Here is a 20,035-nt window from a genome sequence, read left to right as displayed (position 1 = left end):
ACAATAAACCTCTTTATTTTCTACAACAAATCATCTTTATAGTACTAAAATATTATGCTCATTTTCCATATTAGTTGAATCAGGATTCAAGTAATCAGGATAATAATTATGCCTGTAGAACCTCACAATTCATTATAGGTCACAAAAGTATATGCTAAAGAATAAAAAAATCTCTAGGACCTCTAAGTTCATGAGTCTAACTCTAAATAAAGGTCAGTGCATTTGTTTTAACACAGAATTTCATGAAGGTGTAGGCTAGTCTTGAATCGAATATAATAATCCAAAATATTCCATGAATGACAGAAGGTTAATTCTATTAAATAAATTAACTAGAATCTTACTTAGATTGTGGGTTGACTGAAAGTCAATATGTCAAAAATATATATATATATACATACATATATATATATATATATATATATTTTAAACACTTAGCATCTGTCTTAGAATCAATACTGAGTCGCAGTTCCAAGGCAGAAGCACAGTAAGGGCTAGGCAATTGGTATTAAATGACTTGCCCAGGATCACGTAGTTAGGAAATGTCTGAAGTCACATTTAAACTCAGGACCTCCCTTCTCCAAGCCTGGTTCTCTAGCCTCTGAGCTACCAAGCTGCCCTTCAACAAGCACATATTAAATGCTTACTATGTGTCAGGTATCATGCGAGGGATACAAAGAAAAGTTTAAAAGTAAAGTCCCTTGCCNAATTATAAAATATATATTTATATATATATATTTTAAACACTTAGCATCTGTCTTAGAATCAATACTGAGTCGCAGTTCCAAGGCAGAAGCACAGTAAGGGCTAGGCAATTGGTATTAAATGACTTGCCCAGGATCACGTAGTTAGGAAATGTCTGAAGTCACATTTAAACTCAGGACCTCCCTTCTCCAAGCCTGGTTCTCTAGCCTCTGAGCTGCCAAGCTGCCCTTCAACAAGCACATGTTAAATGCTTACTATGTGTCAGGTATCATGTGAGGGATACAAAGAAAAGTTTAAAAGTAAAGTCCCTTGCCTTCAAGAAGCATACAATCTAAGGGAAGGCCATCCCACCATAAGCAGATGCATAAGAGCCCTCCTGGAGAATAATCATGTTCGGTGATGTGCTATCCACATAAAGGTATTTTAATAAATATTTACTGATTGAATGAATAACTATTATAGGGTAGTTTCTCAAGAATGATTCAAGAAGGAAAAGAAGTACATGCAAAGGAGGAATGAAAGAAAAAAATAAATCATGAAGATGGAATGGTTTCATTTTAACTTGAGAGGAAGGCTTCTTTCATTTTTTGCATTTGCACTCCCAGTGCCTCTCCCAGTGCCTGACACATTAAAAATGTTTAATAAATTCCTCTTGATTGACTGATGTTTTGGTAATTCTCCCATGTAGAGAATCAATGTTAAATTCAAATTGCTAAAAGGAAGACAGAGCAATAAACTGATGAAAAACTCTGGGAACCAGTCTAAGACTTACGCAGACTTGATATATTAAGGAGTGGTGGTAGGCTTTTCAATAGGAAAGTGATATCATGAAAATATTTCAGAAGAAGCAAATAAATTCCTCTACCACCACCCCCAAGCTAGTGCCTATGGAGCCAATTAAAAATTGTAGTTCAGCATTATGGTGGCTAATACATAATCTTGGTGGTAACTGGAAACTAGAAAGGAAGGGATATATCTAATGGACAAAGAAGAGGGAAAAAATGACAAGAGTAGATGATTGTTGAATGAAGACCATAAAACAGGAGTTAGAAACTTCTAAAATAGTACCAGCTGGAGAATCAGATGACTTATAGAACTGTCAAAAAATGAAGAAATTTTTAATGGTTCATGTTTTTCAGGGCAAATACTTCTTTTTGCCATGAAGGAAGTTGACAAAAATGTATGATTTAGTTCATATTAATATTAATTGCTAGTAACAGACTGACAAATACTTTAATTTTGACAAACCATATCTATAACTCTAATTCAGTCTCTTAACATTGAAATAATTTAAATTAAAATGAAATTTTATGTGATTCATAAAAAGTGAAAATTCCCCAGAAACACTGACTTCACTGAGTGCAATTAAATATTGCAATATTGGCACATCCTAACTACTGTAGACTATTTGCCCCATCTTTGATGTATCTTGGAGACAGCCTTTTTGTTTAATCTTTCTTGGCATTATTTGAATTGCTTCAGAATTTCCATTTCATGAGGCAAATTTTCTTTGGCATCCAGTTAAGCCAGCATATTAGACACTGTTGATTTTTTTTTTCTTTTTGGAATTGCACTCAGGAGGGGATACGCCTTCCAGTTCTTAACAGCACCCATCTTGTGCCAATGTCTATATACTGTTAAATTGGGCCAGGTTTCCTGTGTGTGTAAAAAATATGTGCTTCCATGGCACACTTCTAAAATAACTGAGAAAGAGCTCACTCATAAGACCATTAAATAAAATGCAGCAACATTCAAAAGCTTCATTGGATACCCTATGAAGGGAGAACTCCTTTGACCTACAACTGTTTTCAGTTCTCAACATTTCTTTTTTTTTCAGTTTAAACGTTTTTATTTGTTGTACTAAGTTTCTCATGAATTTTCCTAGCTCCCTGCCTGTCCCACACTCAAGGAGCTATTATCTGATAAATAAATATGTATATACTATATGCATGTATAATACATATATATACATATATAATACACATGTGTGTGGTTCTATTTATTTGTTCTATTTCTGGAAGTAGACATCCACAGTTGTTTCCAAGTTGCATTTCACATTATAACATCTAATGACTACTAAATACTGAAAATCATATTAAACAAGATATGTGGATAATATAAATATATTTATTTCTATGGATGTATATATATGTGATGCTGGTGATCTCTATTATACTTTTCCTGAACTTAGGGTGACAACCATACTCTGATAAGAGATTAGAGTAGGAATTGTTTCAAGATTACAATGGTCAAGATAGAAGCAGCCTATCAATCATAGTTTTTAAACTAAGTACAGTGGTCTGCTGAAAACATCAAATGACTAACCTGGACAGACAGGTATTATAGATGTAATATTTCATCATATCTATTTTTTCCTTTCCAATTTTTATGAATCCAAACGTGGTTTATGGAGTGAAACATGGTGAAAAATGTATAAATCAAATAAAGAATATATGTGTGTGTACATACTTGTCTTATAATAGATTTGAATTTTTCTTCTCAATGTAATCTTTTCAATTTTCCCAATAAACAATAGAAAATAAAAACAACAGTTCTCCAAAGAACTCCAAACTATTAACAGCCATCATAAAAAACTTCTCCAAATGAATCATTCAACAAGCATTTAACAATGTATCACATATTATGTTAAGTGCAGAGGATATTACAAACCTTACCCACAAGAAGCTTATATGGAGGAGATAAGTACTTGTGAATATATCTAGCAAAAACATAAAGCAAATAAATAAAATAAATTTAATTTAGTTAAATATGAAAGAATTTGGGAAGAATACCACTAGGTCTTGGGGTGGGATGGGAGAGAGTCAGAAGGCTTCAAGCCAAATATGGCCTTTTAATCTAATCTTAACAGAGAACACATACTCTATAATGAGAATTAAGGAGGAAATGCCAGAAATGTATGTTAAAAAAAAAAAAGCCATGGATATGGGTACCTGGAGTTGGGAGTTTACAAAGACATCAAAGCCATTTCATCTGGATCATAGATTAGAGAAAAGGGGAGAGGAAGACTGTAATGTCCAATGATGCTAGAAGGATAAGTTGAAGCCAGGTCATAAAAGGCTTTAAATATTATATTTTCTTTCCATTTATAAATAAATTTATATTTTATCCTAGAAGTACTAGAGAGTCGCTGGAATTGAATGAATGAAAGAAGTCAAAACTGTGCTTAAAGAAAATTACTTTGGCAAGTGTGTAAGATGAACTGGAGTAGAAAGAGACTTGGAGTAGGGTGGATTTGTTGTATTAACCTAGGAGAGAGTGGATGAGGACCTAATTAAGGTGGTAGCTATGTGTGAGAGGAGATAAAGGTCAGTTCACTAAAAAGAGACATGGAAATCAAAGCAATTCTGAGGCTTTAACTTGGACAAACTTAACTGATAAAGTTAGCTAATGCTGGAGGGGCAACAAGGAGTGAGGTATATTATTAGATTACCAAATTGATCCAATCTTCCAAAAAGTCATTTGGAATGTGTTAAAAAAGAAAAGTGACTAAAGTGTACCGACCCTTGACCCACAGATCCCAGGGTTAGGCTTTTTCTCAAGGGGATCATAAAGGGAGAAAGCAAGATCCAATGAACACCAAAATATTTATGGCAATGCTTTTAGTGGTAACAAAGAATTGAAAACAAAATATGTGACCATCAATCAAGGAGTGATTCAGCTAACTGTAACATATTCTAGCATATTCCTCACATCTGATTCCTTTTCTCTGCTCATTCAGGCATCACTTTCATGCAGATCTTAATCAACTCTACATTAGGTTTCTCCAAAGCCTCCTCATCAGTTCCCCTGCCTCACAATTTGCACCCACTCTAGTCTATCCCCCATAAAGATGCCAAAATGATTTTCCTTAAGCATAAATGTGACTTAAACCTAAAATGTCACTACTGTAATTCAGTCAACTCTATTGGTTCCCTTTTACCATATAGGATAACATAAATGCCATTGTCTTTGCTGTTAAAGCCCTTGATGAATAGCCTCAACCTATATTCCAGCTTCCCAAGGACATTACTCTTCCTCCCATATGAAACAATCCAACCAAAAGAACCTTCTCTCTGCTCTCCAAACAGCAGCACACTCTCATCTTTGTGCCTTTGCATGGACATCCACCATTCCTGAATTGCAGGACTCCTCATCACATACCTCTCTTCCTTCAATACACAGCTCAAGTACCACTTTTTATTAAAGATTTTTCTGATGTCCAAAATTGTTAGCACCCTCCTTCCCGAGCTATCTTGTATTTAACTATATTTATGCTTTTTATATTTTTGTACACATATATTTCCAAGTTCTCTTTTCTGCCAGAGTATAAATTTCTTAAGAGCAAACATTATTTCCTTTGTAATTATATGCCGTATAACTAGCAGCACGGTGTCTTATACAAAGCATCTAATAAATGCTTGTTAATTGATGAATTATGATTTTATCATGCATTAAGACAATATGAATAGGAAGAATTCAAAGAAGAGTGGAAAAGTACATGAAGGCCAAATAATGAAGTACATATAACCAAAAGAACCAAGTAAACTATAACTCTATTATTGTCTCGGTCTAAAGGGATAGAACTAAAACAACTCCCCTCCCTTCACTACAGAGGAGGGAGTCCAGGGGATGTGAAATATTGCATACAAACATCAGATATGGTCAATGGATTAAGGGTCTTTTGTAAAATTATTTTCCCTCTCCATTTTTCTTCCTGGTTAAAAAGGATAACTTAATATATAGGGGAGGGGATAAGATATTTAGAAATGCATGTGATGAAAAAGGAAAAGGCATCAATAAAAATGAGGGGAAAATTATTTCTGATTTGAATTATGCAATTTATTAATTAAATTTTGCACTATGAATATGTTGAAACCACCCAAGATCTGAATTATTCTATTTATTAATTAAATTTTGCACTATGAATATGTTGAAACCACCCAAGATCTGCTAATAAAAATGACTAGTTTTACAAAACATTTTAGCACTTCATTGAAATAGACATTGATATAGATATAGACACAAATAATCCAGAAATTAGAATCCTGAAATAATCTTTAAAGGAACAAACCAACAAATACAATGAGGATACTTTTACACTTTACTCTTTCTTTAAAATAATCTTGTGTTTTACTTTGTATGCACACACACACACGGAGTAATCTTCCTTCCACAAAGAAGGAAGGCAGAAACTTACTTATTTCTTTGATTATTAGAGAACACAAGAAAACTGTCACTCTTGAACTGGCAGCTCCAATATGCAATAGAAAAAGAAGATTCTTTTACACTTGGCTTAAAGAGACTAATCATAGGGTACAAAAGATGTGTATTACCTATTCCTATTCAGACTCACAGTAAAACAGGGCCTTTAATTGTCCCAACAGACTCTCAGAAACAAAAAACACAGGGCAGAGAAGAGGAACAATACTATTAAAAGGTGATGTCTCCCCACTTACTAATAAGATTACTCCTCCCTACTCCACAGAGAGTCCTTCTGAAACGAACTGGTAAATCCCCCAAAGAATACAAGTTTTAATGGCTATTGTCATCATCCAAAAGCATTTATTAAATAGCTAATCAGCCATGTCATGCTGTGCCAAGTTGTCTGGTGGAGGGAGATAATGGTTCTCAATCATTTCTAGAAAAGAAATCAAACCACTAGTCATCTGGATTTCACTAGTTTTGTTTTGTTTTGTTTTGTTTTTGGAAATCATTACTAAGGAAAAGCATACATTGTTTTTTTATATTAAAGATTTCCTTAAAAGAAAAAATATTTCTTCCAATCACACTTCCTTAACTGATAGAACTTTATTACATATAAAAAAAAAACTTGCCTCTCTTTCTCTGTGGTAATACTGTGGAGGGGAGTACAGAAGAATCTACTGAATTCCTTATCTCTCCAGGTGCAAAGGTTTCACATCATCATTGATGATGAGCTTGACCACAATATACAGGAAACCTTCTACCACTAAAGGACCTTATCTCAGAATGAAGATACCATAATATATATTCCACTCCTACGCTACTCATTCTCAATCAACTCTTAAATTTATTAATAAACTCCTTTATTACAAACTCCTAACACCTTAGTCCAGTTAAATACGTTTATTACAGGATCCTCTTGGATTCCCATTTAATTTATTCAAAGAAAGGCAGAGAAACATTTTGATTTAAAGGTGAATAAGGTAATTCCTATTATGTAACCATCAAGCCACACCACTCACCAAACAGCTATCTAGTCTCTGTTCCAAGTGAACCCTGCCAATATATCAATGGAATTTAGAAGGCAACTGTTTAGATTTAGCTTTGTAAATGACTGATCTTAAACATTTATCAGCATTAATATCAAATCAAGTAGCAAATGTTCATAAATACATTTAAGGCAATTTAGTTATTATTTTTGTGTACATATATGTGCGTGTGAATGTGGAATAGCTATGTAAATTCAGTTACCACAAATTTTAAAAACCTGTCAGGAGAACTGAGGGATATATTTTGTGTGTGTATTTCTAAGATGCTACATAAGAGTTGAGTATTTGGGCTTGTTTTCAGACAGAATTGTGGCACACAAGGTGCTTTCCTTTTTAGAAAAGTTATTTTTGCTCCAGTGAGATATTTGGGGAACTAAAAATATCTGAAGGTGAATCTAAATATTGCTGAAGATATCTGTAGTCCTAAATGCTGTTTTCCTATCTTTTTTGACTTAAAGTGGAAAAAAAAAAGCAAGATGTTTGTTGCTAGGTAACAGGTGACACCTATTGTAAGTGTTCTGAACTTGTGAGGTATGAGACTGATGACATGTACTACCCTGAGAGATGACAGGCAGGTTTTCATTGGACATACATTTTCCCTGGGGAAAAGTAATAGTGCTAAGATGTCACTGCCTCTCTAATGCAGGTCCTATAAAAATCTGAAAGAAATGTCTTACAAGAAAGTTGATTGAAGTAATAAGTCCTCAGAATAAGAAAACATAACTCCTTTATTCATACTACAACTTTTTTGCTAGTATACATGTTTTCAATATGAAATCTATGTTATGTTTTGTTCCATGTTAACATGAGAAATCATGTAGAATTGTGTCGAGATCCAGGGTTAGAGTCAGAAAGAAATAGGTTCAAATCTCGCCTCTGAAACATATTAGCTATATGACCACCTTTAAGTCACTATCTTCTAGTTCTCCAGCAAATCTTTTATGAATCCAATGGCAATCTAAATGGCAAATAAATTGCCAGTCTTCGTCAGAGAATAGAATTGCTACTCTGGGAATTCCTCATGCCAATAAAATCACAGATTTGAATCATTATGTAATTATATTATATACAAGAATATAGAAAGATAAATACCTGCATTATCTCAAATAAGTCATTTAACTTCTCTGGAGGGCAAGTTCTCTCATCTGAACATGAGAGGTTTTTCACTACAGGACTCTTAAAAGACTTTCCCTATGAAAAATTCAAGGAGCAAATGTAACCATAAAGATTAGAAAACTTTTTATAACTGCAAACTGCTAAAAAATATAAACTATTATTTTAATGACATATGAGATTTCCAGTTATGGGATAGACTCTATACAAAATTATTAGCAATAATAAACATTATTTTTATAAACTGCATGTATAGTTACAAAATGTTCTTTCTATCTTATCTTGAAAAATAGCATCATCTTTGGAAAAACAAAAATTCTCATCTTGAAAAAAGCAAATATTCTAAATTTATATATAAAGTGAGCTTCGTAAGTTAAAAGAGCCAAGGGAGCTAGGTGGCTCAATAGAGAGTTAGGCGTGGAGACAGGATGTCTTAGGTTCAAATCTGGCCTCTGACATTTCCTAGTTGTGTGACCCTGGGTAAGTCCCTTAACTCTAATTGCCTAGCCCTTACTGTGCTGCTTTGGAACAGATATATATTATAAATTTAAAAATAGAAAGTAAGGGTTTATAAAAAAATTAAAGTTAAATTTCTCATCCAAATAAATCTCTCATCCAAAGTCATACAACTAAGTAAATGCCAGGGATTGGTCTCAAATCAATGTCTTATGATTTTTAAAAAAGCATTTTTTGTCCATTATATTTTAGAAAGTCAAGGCAACAATATTCAACTCTATCCTACAACAAAACTTTTTATCAGATCAGCCTATTATCAACTAACAACCTAATTTTCCCAAAAATCTATCTGTCTGTGTCTGTCTGTCTATCTATCTATCTTGATATGAAAACTTCTCTACTGGGAATTCAGTGTTCCTGGGAAATTTATTTAAATGTATCTGCCCAAGGACTTCTTGAATATTAAAAAAAAAGTAACAAAATTAAAAGTGAAAGAGTTATTCCAAGGTAAGTTCATCCAAAATTTAATAGTTGTAAACTAATCTAATATTTAATTTTTATTTCCTTTTGTATAGAAATCTATATTTATAATCTTTTGAGTTTATTACTTATTTGAAGTATTTTAAGAATATTTTCATTTTTAATCACAATGCTTATCAACATATGAAAAAATAGAGTCTTTGGACAGCATTTGTTTAAAAAAAGACCAGTATCTACATAGACTAGGGACACAGAAAATACAGATTAATAGCTGTAACTATACATCAAAATGGATTTCCATTTTTAAACAGATTTTAACCATTTATTGATGGGTTTGGAAAATCAAACTATTTCAAATATAAAATTTAAGAGACATCTCTGCCCAAAATAAAGTAGTGAAAAAAGAAATGAAAACTACAAACGACCACAAAGAAAACATGCTACAAATATATAGAGAGAAATGAACAAGAAAATCAGAACAATTCTGAGATTTCACATATCACCTCATCCAAACTGGCCAATATGGAATAAAGGTGGAAACAGTCAATTTTGGATGGTGCTATGAAAAATTAGGCACACTGATACATTGCTAGTGGAACCAAATTGTCAGTATCCATTGACTCAGCAACTGGGTCATTGACCCACATTGCTAAACACAAAAACAAAGGTCAAATGTATCTCCAAGTAGCAAAGACCTAAAGAAGGTGCTGAAAGAAAGAGGAATAGCTAAAAAACATTAAGATATGTATGTGAATTATAATGTGATATTATCACGTAATTAAGAAAGAATTGAGGTTATTCAGAGAAATGCGAAAAGACAAACATTTATAAATAGGCATAGATGAAAATAAACATAAAATAAATAATAACTACATCAATGAAAATTAAAGTTGAATTCTATAGACTCAAAAAAAGCAATGAAGGTCCTAAGGAAGAGATAATGAAATATATCTCCTAGCTTCTTATATATAATGTCAGATAGCTTCTCTATATCATATGATTTACCTTAATCACCTTTTTTTTGGTCACAAATGAGTTTTCAATCTGGAGAAGATTATGGGAAATAATAAGTCAAAAGGCATCAATGAAATATTTTAAAATGTCTAACTTACAGAACTGTATTAGTAAATAGAGACTTTATATTTGTAAAGTTCAAAATCTATTCTAAGCAAAAGATAGATAAACAAATCAGCTATTTTCTTACAATGAGTAAATTAGATACAATGTCAAATAACTCACTTAACCATTGGTTGTCATATTTAAGTGTTCTCAGAAAATCAAAATGAAATTTGTTAAGCCAAACAAAGTCATAAATTATATTTATTCTTTTGTTCCAAAGAGCATTTGTTTGGGGAGTATATTTTGGAGTACATTTTCAAAGGGCAAAGAACCCCTAATAAGAATATTTAAATAAAATGACTAAGCGTAGAAAGGAGGGTTAACAATCTAATAATGTGCTGTTAGCTGATTAACTGGTTTATAGTTACCAATGAGATACTTCCATTGATATAAATACATACATACATATGCTTCATCATGGAACCCATTGAGATTGTAGGTTCATGAAGACTATGCTATTGAAGAATAATATCTAGCAGTTACTAAAGGAAATAGGAAGATTCTTACATATTGTCCTTGTAATGGACTACAATAGCTTAAGATCCGTATATCATGCATTTTTTTTGTTTGTATGGATGAAGATACTGAAATCCAGAAAGATTCAGCAATTTGGCCAAGGACCAAGAAGAAAGATTTGAAACCAGGTCCCTGACTCCAAAGCCCATGCATTTTTTTTACTGTGCAAACACTGAAATAGTAAATATGAGGAACTGAGAAAACCATGGAAAGAATTCTATGAATTGATTCTAAGTAATGCGAGCACTAACAGAAAAAAAATACTTGCAATAACTATAGCGAATGAAATTTAAAAATTAAAATAACAACAAACACCCAACATCTGAGCACTACTTATAATTACTAAACTTCTCTAATGAAAAGTTGAGAAAATATTCTCATTCTCTCATTCTCTCTCTCTCTCTCTCTCTCTCTCTCTCTCTCTCTCTCTCTCTCTCTCTGGTAAAAGAAACAATCATGATCTGTTGATATATTGATTAGGTTTTTTGTAGTTTTTTCTTTTTCTTTTTTATATTCAAAGCTAGAATATATGGTGGTGTGTATGTATACACAGATAAATACATATAGAGAGAGAATATGTATGTTTGTGCATATGTATCTCTATAAAGAGAGATACTCAGCATATCGGATAGGGGAGTTAATTGTTATAGAAATGAAAGTGATGTAAAAATGGTAGCAATAAAATATTTCTAAGAGAAAAAAAGTTTTTTTAAGAAAGTACTATGTAGCCAAATTGTGGTAAATGACAGTAATAGAATGCTAATACACTATGAAAATGATGAATATGAATAATTAAGAAGGATGATAAGATTTATATGAACTGCTATAAAGTGAAATAAACAGAACCAGGAAATCAATATTGCAATGTCTATAACAATATAAATGGAAAGAACATTTTAAAAAACAAATGAATACAATATAATTATAATTATAAAACTTAGCCTTGGAGAAGAGTTGAAAAAATGTATGTTCCTCTTTTTTTTTTTTTTTTTTTTTTTTGTACATGTAGAAGAGTAGGAGGGTGGTGTAGGGACAGACTATGGATGAAGAAAATTACATAAATTTAATTTGTTAAATATTTTTACTAAACTACTTTTTCTTTCTCCTTTTTTTATTCTTTATTCATGGATAGATCATTAGGTGGGGGAAGGGTAGGAATAAAGTTAGAAATATAGAAATAAAAATAATGCAAAACTAAAAGATATCAATGAATTTTAAGTGTTATAATTTCCTAAATGCCCTAGTTTAATGTCCCCTTCTGACATAATTTTGAATCTAACTTCTTATTCACATGCTCTTCCCATCTAAGATATATGTATTTGGGGCAGCTGGGTAGCTCAGTGGATTGAGAGTCAGGCCTAGAGATGGGAGGTCCTAGGTTTAAATCTGGCCTCAGACACTTCCCAGCTGTGTGATCCTGGGCAAGTCACTTGCCCACCCTTACCACTCTTCCACCAGAAGCCAATACACAGAAGTTATGTGTTTAAAATAAATTTTTAAATTTAAAAAAATAAATAAGATATGTGTATTTACCAGTTGACCATACCAATAATTCCCCTATAATAGTATATGAATTACTTATAATACATAATTATTTTGTTACTGTTTCATTTTCTGACAATAAAAATCATGTTTATTTTTAGCAAAAATACATGGGTATTACTGGAAGAAATCAGTTTATGTTGGTTTTCCCTTAGTAATCTTTCAACTGAATCTTGGATTCTATTAAATATAAATCATAATAATTGTGTTGTTGTTTTATATTCTGCCATTTTAAAAAATAGATAATTATTTCAAGGAAAAAAGCAAATGTTGTAACTCTTAAAAAGCACACGTCAGTGACTATCAGAGATAAATGTGGTGGTTAATAGGATAAGGAACTAAAAATTTCAAATATCATGGAAACCTATAAAGATACAACATCACACCAAAGCACTAAGAAAATTGTGGCAAAAACAAGTTTTAATGGCCAGGAAATGGCAAAATATTGTGAAGAAAATAGCCTAATTATTTCTCAGAAAAACAAATATCTTCAAGAGGAGGTATCAGCCAGTCCATCAATAAGCATTTCATAAGTTCTTAATATGGACCAAGCATTTGGCTAGGAACTTTACAAATATTTGATACTTATAACAACTCTAAAAGTTAGGATGGTGTAATCTGGGTCATCATTTTATAGCTGAGGAAACTGAGGCAGATAAAGATTAAATAATCTGTCTTAGGTTATATAACTAATAAATACATCAGGCCAGTTCTGAATTCAGGTCTTCCTGATTCCAGGCACAGAATTCTATCAACTATATAACATGTAGGAAATGAAAGTTACATATGAACCACAAAGTGAAACTAGCACTGATTAGCCAGATTTAATGATACTTCTTCCAATGTTTGGGGTTCCTGCTATGACTCAAAATTCAATGATCCAAACTAGATCTAAACAATTGGAAAAATATTGATTGCTCATGGGTAGGATGAATTAATATAATAAAAATGACCATTCTACCCAAATTAATTTACCGATTTAGTGCCATACCTATCAAACTACCAAAAACCTTTTTTACTGAATTAGGAAAAACTATAACAAAGTTCATTTGAAATAACAAAAGATCAAGAATATCAAGGGAAATAATGAAAAAAATGTGAAGGAAGGGAGCCTAGCAGTACCAGATATTAAACTGTACTATAAAGCAGCAGTCATCAAAACAATATGGTACTGGCTAAGAGACAGAAGGGAGGATCAGTGGAATAGACTTGGGGTAAGTGACATCAGCAAGACAGTGTATGATAAACCCAAAGAGCCCAACTTTTGGGACAAAAATCCACTATTTGACAAAAACTGCTGGGAAATTTGGAAAACAATATGGAGAGAGTAGGTTGAGATCAACATCTCACACCCTACACCAAGATAAATTCAGAATGGGTGAATGACTTGAATATAAAGAGGGAAACTATAAATATGTTAAGTGAACATAGAATAGTTTACTTGTCAGATCTCTGGGAAAGGAAAGATTTTAAAAGCAAGCAAGAGTTAGAGAAAATTACAAAATGTAAAATAAATGATTTTGATTATATCAAACTAAAAAGCTTTTGTACAAACAAAAACAATGTAGCCAAAATCAGAAGGGAAACAACAAATTGGGAAAAAAATCTCTTTAACAAAAAACTCTGACAGGGGTCAAATTACTCAAATATACAAGGAGTTAAATCAATTGTATAAAAAAAAAATCAAGCCATTCCCCAATTGATAAATGGGCAAGAGACATGAATAGGCAATTGTTAGATAAAGAAATCAAAAGTATCAATAAGCACATGAGAAAGTGTTCTAAATCTCTAATAATTAGAGAAATGCAAATCAAAACAACTCTGAGGTATCACCTCACACCTAGCAGATTGGCTAAAATGAAAGAAGGGGAGAATAATGAATGTTGGAGGGGATATGGCAAAACTGGGACATTAATGCATTGTTGGTGGAGTTGTGAAATGATCCAACCATTCTGGAGGGCAATTTGGAACTATGCTCAAAGGGCTATAAAAGAATGTCTGCCCTTTGATACAGCCATACCATTGTTGGGTTTGTAACCCAAAGTGATCATAGATAAACAGACTTGTATGAAAACATTTATAGCTGGGCTTTTTGTGGTGGCAAAAAACTGGAAAATTAGGGTATGCCCTTCAATTGGGGAATGGCTGAACAAATTGTGGTATATGCTGGTGATAGAATACTATTGTGCTCAAAGGAATAATAAACTGGAGGAATTCCATGTGAACTGGAAAGACCTTCAGGAACTGATGCAGAGTGAAAGGAGCAGAGCCAGAAGAACATTGTACACAGAGTCTGATATCCTGTGGTAAAATAGAATGTAATGGACTTCTGTACCAGCAGCAATGCAATGACCCAGGACAATTATGAAGGATTTATGGAAAAGAACGCTACCCACATTCAGAGGAAGAACTATAGGAGTGGAAATAGAAGAAAAACAACTGCTTGAACACATGGGTTGAGGTGGACATGATTGGGGATGTGGATTTGAAACTACCACACCAATGCAACTATCAACAATTTGGAAATAGGTCTTGATCAATGACACATGTTAAAACCTGTGGAAATACACATCAGCCATGCGGGGGAGGGAGGGTGGGGGTTGAGTCGGGGGTTGAAGGGGAAAGTAAGAGCATGAATTATGTAACCATGTTAACTTTTCAAAAAGTAAATATTAATAAATGCTTAAAAACAAACAAACAAATAAATAGATAGATAAAGATAAATTTAGAAAATTCAATGATCCATTCCAAGTTAAGGACATTAAGGACTTCAATGATTAATAGCGTCTTCTTATACACTTGATAGAACATATGACATTTCTTTCACAAAGAAATTCTCAAGGATATATTGCTTTTATAGAGATAGAAACCTAGGTCTTTTAAGGGTTTTTTTTTCTCATTGATTTGTTAACTTATCCAAGGGACAGCTTAGCTAAATTTGGAGGCACTCATCACCAGACATTTGGTCATGAAGTAATGAGATGTTTTAATCATAGCAATTCACAAAGATGATCAATTAAAGGCATCAAGCAGGCTGCAATCTGCCCTCATAGAAAGAGTACCTCTACTGATAAGTGAAAGATGCACAATGAAATATCATTTTTCAAGGATTCTAGTGGCATCCTTAGAAATATGAATATAAAATTGAGTCAAACAAATATTTTTCAGTCTTTTCCAAGAAATGAGTGGAGCCATTACATATGTCTGCAAGTGGGATAAAAACACCATACAATAGACTACATATATGCCAATAATGGAAAATTCTGAATAGAGAGAAAAATCACAGAAGTGATTAAATATTCTGTAGGTTAGATAGATCCAGTCATATTTTATTTTTCCTTTTATGTTGTTCAAAATGTTAAAATTACTCTGAAAAAAATATAATAGGTTGGAAGTGTTAGACAGGCACTCCTGAACAGTAGTTTCAAAACAAAATTTGCCTAATTGCAGGCTCAAAAACGATTCTGAAGATAAATAAAATAAAAGTAGCAGCACATAAATCTTAGGAGAAAATCGTTCTTACTTCTGTAAGCAATATATAGGCTATACACTTCCATAATGTTAGAGCAGCTGTCAAAGCTGAAATAAGCTTGTCAAATACTTACTGGCAGTGGACAAGTTTAAGTGTTCTATTATTTTCACCCAGGAACGAGAAAAGTGCTTTTACATTTTAAATTAACTAAATATACTGTAAAATATAAAGGGGGAAAAAAAGAAGACTTTTGTTTTTCAAAGACGTCTTCTATTCACATTGTTTCCAAAGGTGGATGAGGGGCAGCCAACTGGCTGTATATGGTATATACTAAATACAGCATCAAAGATTTAGGGCAGAAGAGGTTGCAGATCAAAGAACTGAGGCCAGATTGCCTCCTGGATGGAATCGTGATGTCACCACTCATTGCAGCCTTTCCTTTGCAGTGCAAGGCAGGATAGCAGTGGTGTAATATTTGTGGAAGCAGTAAATCAGCTGACAGCAACCATATGCTTCTGCCAGTTTTCTGTGAAGACTAGCATGGTAAAAGTCAATCAAATCAACACAGATTCTACTCTTTGCCTTCAATGATACTGCTCTCTCCAAATTTTCTTGCTATATGTCTAAGTCACTCAGTGCTACAGTAAACACCACACTGGAATTGGAGTCAAGAAGACTTGTTCTAACTCTGCCTCAAATACTAGCCAGGTGACTCTGGGGAGTACCCTTAATTTCTTTGTCAGTCTCTGCAGTTTTTTCATCTGCAAGACAGAAATAATAATAAAAATAAAAGCATCAATCGCCAAGAGGTATTATAAAACTGAAATTTTAAAAATTTATGCAGAGCACTTTGCAAAACTAAAAGTGATATGTAACTAGTTAGTTAGCATGTCTAACCAATTCTTATAATAAGTCTCCTTTGTTAAATAAAACATCTATGTGCCACCCTCTAACTAACAGTGGCCAAATTTAAGTGTTCTATTATTTTCATCAAAGATTATGAAAAGTACATTTCTGTTCTAAATTAAATATACTGTATGAAGGAAAAACAGAGACATTTGCTTTTAAAAGGAGTCTCCTATTCACACTATTTGTCTAATTGCAGGCTCAAAAATGATTCTGCAGCTAAGTAAAAGTAGCAGCATATAAATCTTAGGAGAAAAATGTTCTTACTTTTTAAGATGGAAAATAAGTGTATTGGCAATAGGCTACCATACTGTTAAAAGTAGCTATCAACTCTGAAATAAACTTGTTGGAGATAGGATTTGGAGATGAGCAGAGAGATTGGTATAAGAAAAGTAGATTTGAGAATCATCATCATAGAGATGCTTAATAAGATGCAAGATACAGTCTGCCATATGAAGAAAAAAATAGCAAATTTTCAAACACTTTAACTTATGTTTCTGATAATTTGTTTGTTTCAAAATATTCTGGCTCCATACAAGTCATTAGGACTTATAACACAACAACCAAGTGACATAAAGGATAGGGTGTTCAACCTGGAGTCAGGAGTTAAGAGTTACTCCTCTTAAGTTCAAATCTGGCCTCAACCATGAGCTGTATGACCCTGGTAGAGTCACTTAACTCTGTTCATCTCAATTCTTCATCTGTAAAATTAGCTAGAGAACAAAATGGCAAACCACTACTCTACCTTGGCTAAGAAAATCCTTACTAGGATCACAAAAGAATCAGACTTGACTGAAAAATGATAACACCAAAAACAAAAATAGGAGGTAAAATGGATAATAAGTCAGACCCAACTGAAACAACTGAACAAATACATGACAAGTGACAATGTGTGTGAACTTCTCAAAATTACATTTCAGTTCATTTGAAAAATGGACCCAATCTCAAACAACCTCTTCCTCTCAGAACACTTTAATGAATATATGGGCTAATACTGAAAATAGTAAACAAAGATCTTTTGTGGAATTAAAATAGAAGCCAGGTCAATAAATGTGCTAAGTGCTTTTCCCTACAGCAGATAATTGTCAATATGCAGTCTTTTTGCATAGCATATATAAAATTAGCACTGGACATATCAGGAATTGAATGGTATCCATAATTATTTATGGAATTGAGTGAGAGTGTCAAGAGTACAATGATTTTACTTCATCTTACATAAGGAAGAATTATTTATGGAAGAAGTGAGATTTCAGATTGCTTTTGAAAACAGAGGATGATCATTTGCCAAAAGTAACATTCTAGATAAAGAGCTTGCATTTACAGTAATAAAATGACAATATAGAATAGCATAATTAATAATGATGATGATTTTTGAGAGCCAAAATAGCATAGTAAAAAAGAAAACTTCAATGAGAGGATTACAAGTCCTTCCTCTGACACTTTCTAGGTCTGTAACCATGAGCAAGTCATTTAACTTTCTAGTTCTCTAGGAAACTCATAAAGACTATAATTGCAGAGCAGGGACAGATCTGCATTGGAAGAGGGAATTTTCACGTCAAGAGTTCTTATGCCAATGAATCATTGTTCTGATGCAAAAAGAAATGATGATAATTTGTAATTTGGAGAACTTGACCATGGGGACAATAATTAGGCTAACTTAAGAGCAGAGTTAAGAGAACCATGGAAGAGAAGATAAAGAATTGTATTGTCCTCCAGTGGATAGAGTTCTGGGTCTGGAGTCAAGAAAACTCATCTCCCCGAGTTCAAATCACAACACTTACAAGCTGTGTGCCACTAGGCAAGTCACTTAATCCTATTTGCCTCAGTTTCCTCATCTGCAAAATGAACTGGAAAAGGAAATGGCACACCATGCTCTTATCTTTGCCAAGAAAACCCTCAATGAAGTCACAAAATATCAAACATGACTGAAACAACTCAACAAGAAGAAAAACTATTATTCAAAGAAACCAAGTAAATCTGTTAAAAGAATATAACTTTTTTTGGCATTAATTTTTAGGCAATGAAGATTTGAGCTAGAAGCATTAAAAGGTGGAATTTTCTGTAATAATCTGCAAAACTACGAATAAAATTTCAATACCTTTAAATATAAAAATATTTTCCAATTGCTTACTAATTTATTCCCTTGTCACTAATACATTATACAGATCTAGTTGTTGCCAAGGAGATGGCTACTTCTCTTCAGCTCTAACTTCCTTTAAGGAAATACAACCTCTCAGATGAAACTAAAGTTGTTATCACCATGAATAGCAATTGAAATTTATGAACAGGCAAGTAATTAATATTATCCCTAAATCTAGAGAAGATACTAAATTTAACTAATAATCAACTAAAATCATCCAATGATACAACCACATTTGAAAAATACCATTTCTGGTTTAAATGTTTAATTATACTTCTGAATATTCAGAAAGAGAAATCACTTCTACTTTATAGAAACTATGAGGCTATTCAGCTTGGTAGAGCTCTGTATTTGCTTCGGCCTTTCATTTTGCCTCATTTATTTCCTTCTCTCTACCTGAAGGTCTCAGAAAAGGCCTTTTCAAAGCTATAAAGTTAATCCCTCCATTCAAGCCTTCTGGACTATCCTGTGACTTCAGATCCACCACTACCCCTTCTAAATCTGACATCTTCAACTTTCTCACTTGATGGGCTGCTTTCCTTCTGAAATCAAATACATTTACGTAGTCTTTATACTAGAGGGGAAAAAAGTCTTCAGTCAACCCTGCTGCTACCGCTTCTCAGTATGGCACAATTAATCTCCTTCCTTTTTCTGACAAATTCCTCAAACATGTGGTCTCCACCCATTGCCTTCACCTCCCATCTAAGCCTTACCATTTTAGCCTATAATCTCAGTTTCCCACTCCAGAATGTAATACTCTCCTGAAACTACTAATCCAAAAGTTACAAATGACCACTTTATTAAATTCAATGCCCTTTTCTCAGTTGTGATGCTTTTTTTCTTCTGTATCACCTGTACCAGATGTATTGCATGGGTGATAATTTCACAAGATGAGCAAGGATGGATCAAATGTAATCTGCATCACCAAAGGAGTACCCACATTAATAAAATCATAAATCTTTTGGAGTATTGGAGCACTGAAGTGTTATTTGACACCACAAATCAAGCACTTTGAAATTCATCTCCTTCATTTCAAGAAAACCTTTTTATTGGTTCTGTTTATGAATGTTCCTTCTCAATTTCATTTGCTGGAATCTCTTCCTTTTTTTTTTTCAATTCTGTAAGTATGAGTATCCATCTCCCAAACCACCCCTACCTAAGGTTCTTCTCTGCTTTATTTAGTCAGTCAGTCAATCAGTAAACATTTATTAACAGCCTACTATGTTTCAGGCACTGTGCTAAGTGTTGGGAATATTAAAAAATGTATGGCAGTCCATGACCTTGAGAAGCTCACAATTTAGTAATAACTAATAGTAGTACTTCATCTAGCATCTCTGA

General features: G+C 33.1%; 1 protein-coding gene across 2 annotated transcripts in view; it reads right to left on the bottom strand.

The window, feature by feature from the left end:
* The window catches only part of KLF12 (Kruppel like factor 12), a 554,999-nt gene that overhangs the window by 375,103 nt on the left and 159,861 nt on the right, over positions 1-20,035 (bottom strand). The gene's annotated exons all lie outside the window — the stretch shown is intronic.

This window comes from Gracilinanus agilis, chromosome 3 (genome assembly GCF_016433145.1).
Source record: "Gracilinanus agilis isolate LMUSP501 chromosome 3, AgileGrace, whole genome shotgun sequence".
NCBI classification, from domain to species: domain Eukaryota; kingdom Metazoa; phylum Chordata; class Mammalia; order Didelphimorphia; family Didelphidae; genus Gracilinanus; species Gracilinanus agilis.
The sequence above is the reverse complement of the archived record's forward strand: the minus strand, read 5'-3'. Positions and strand labels throughout refer to the sequence as shown.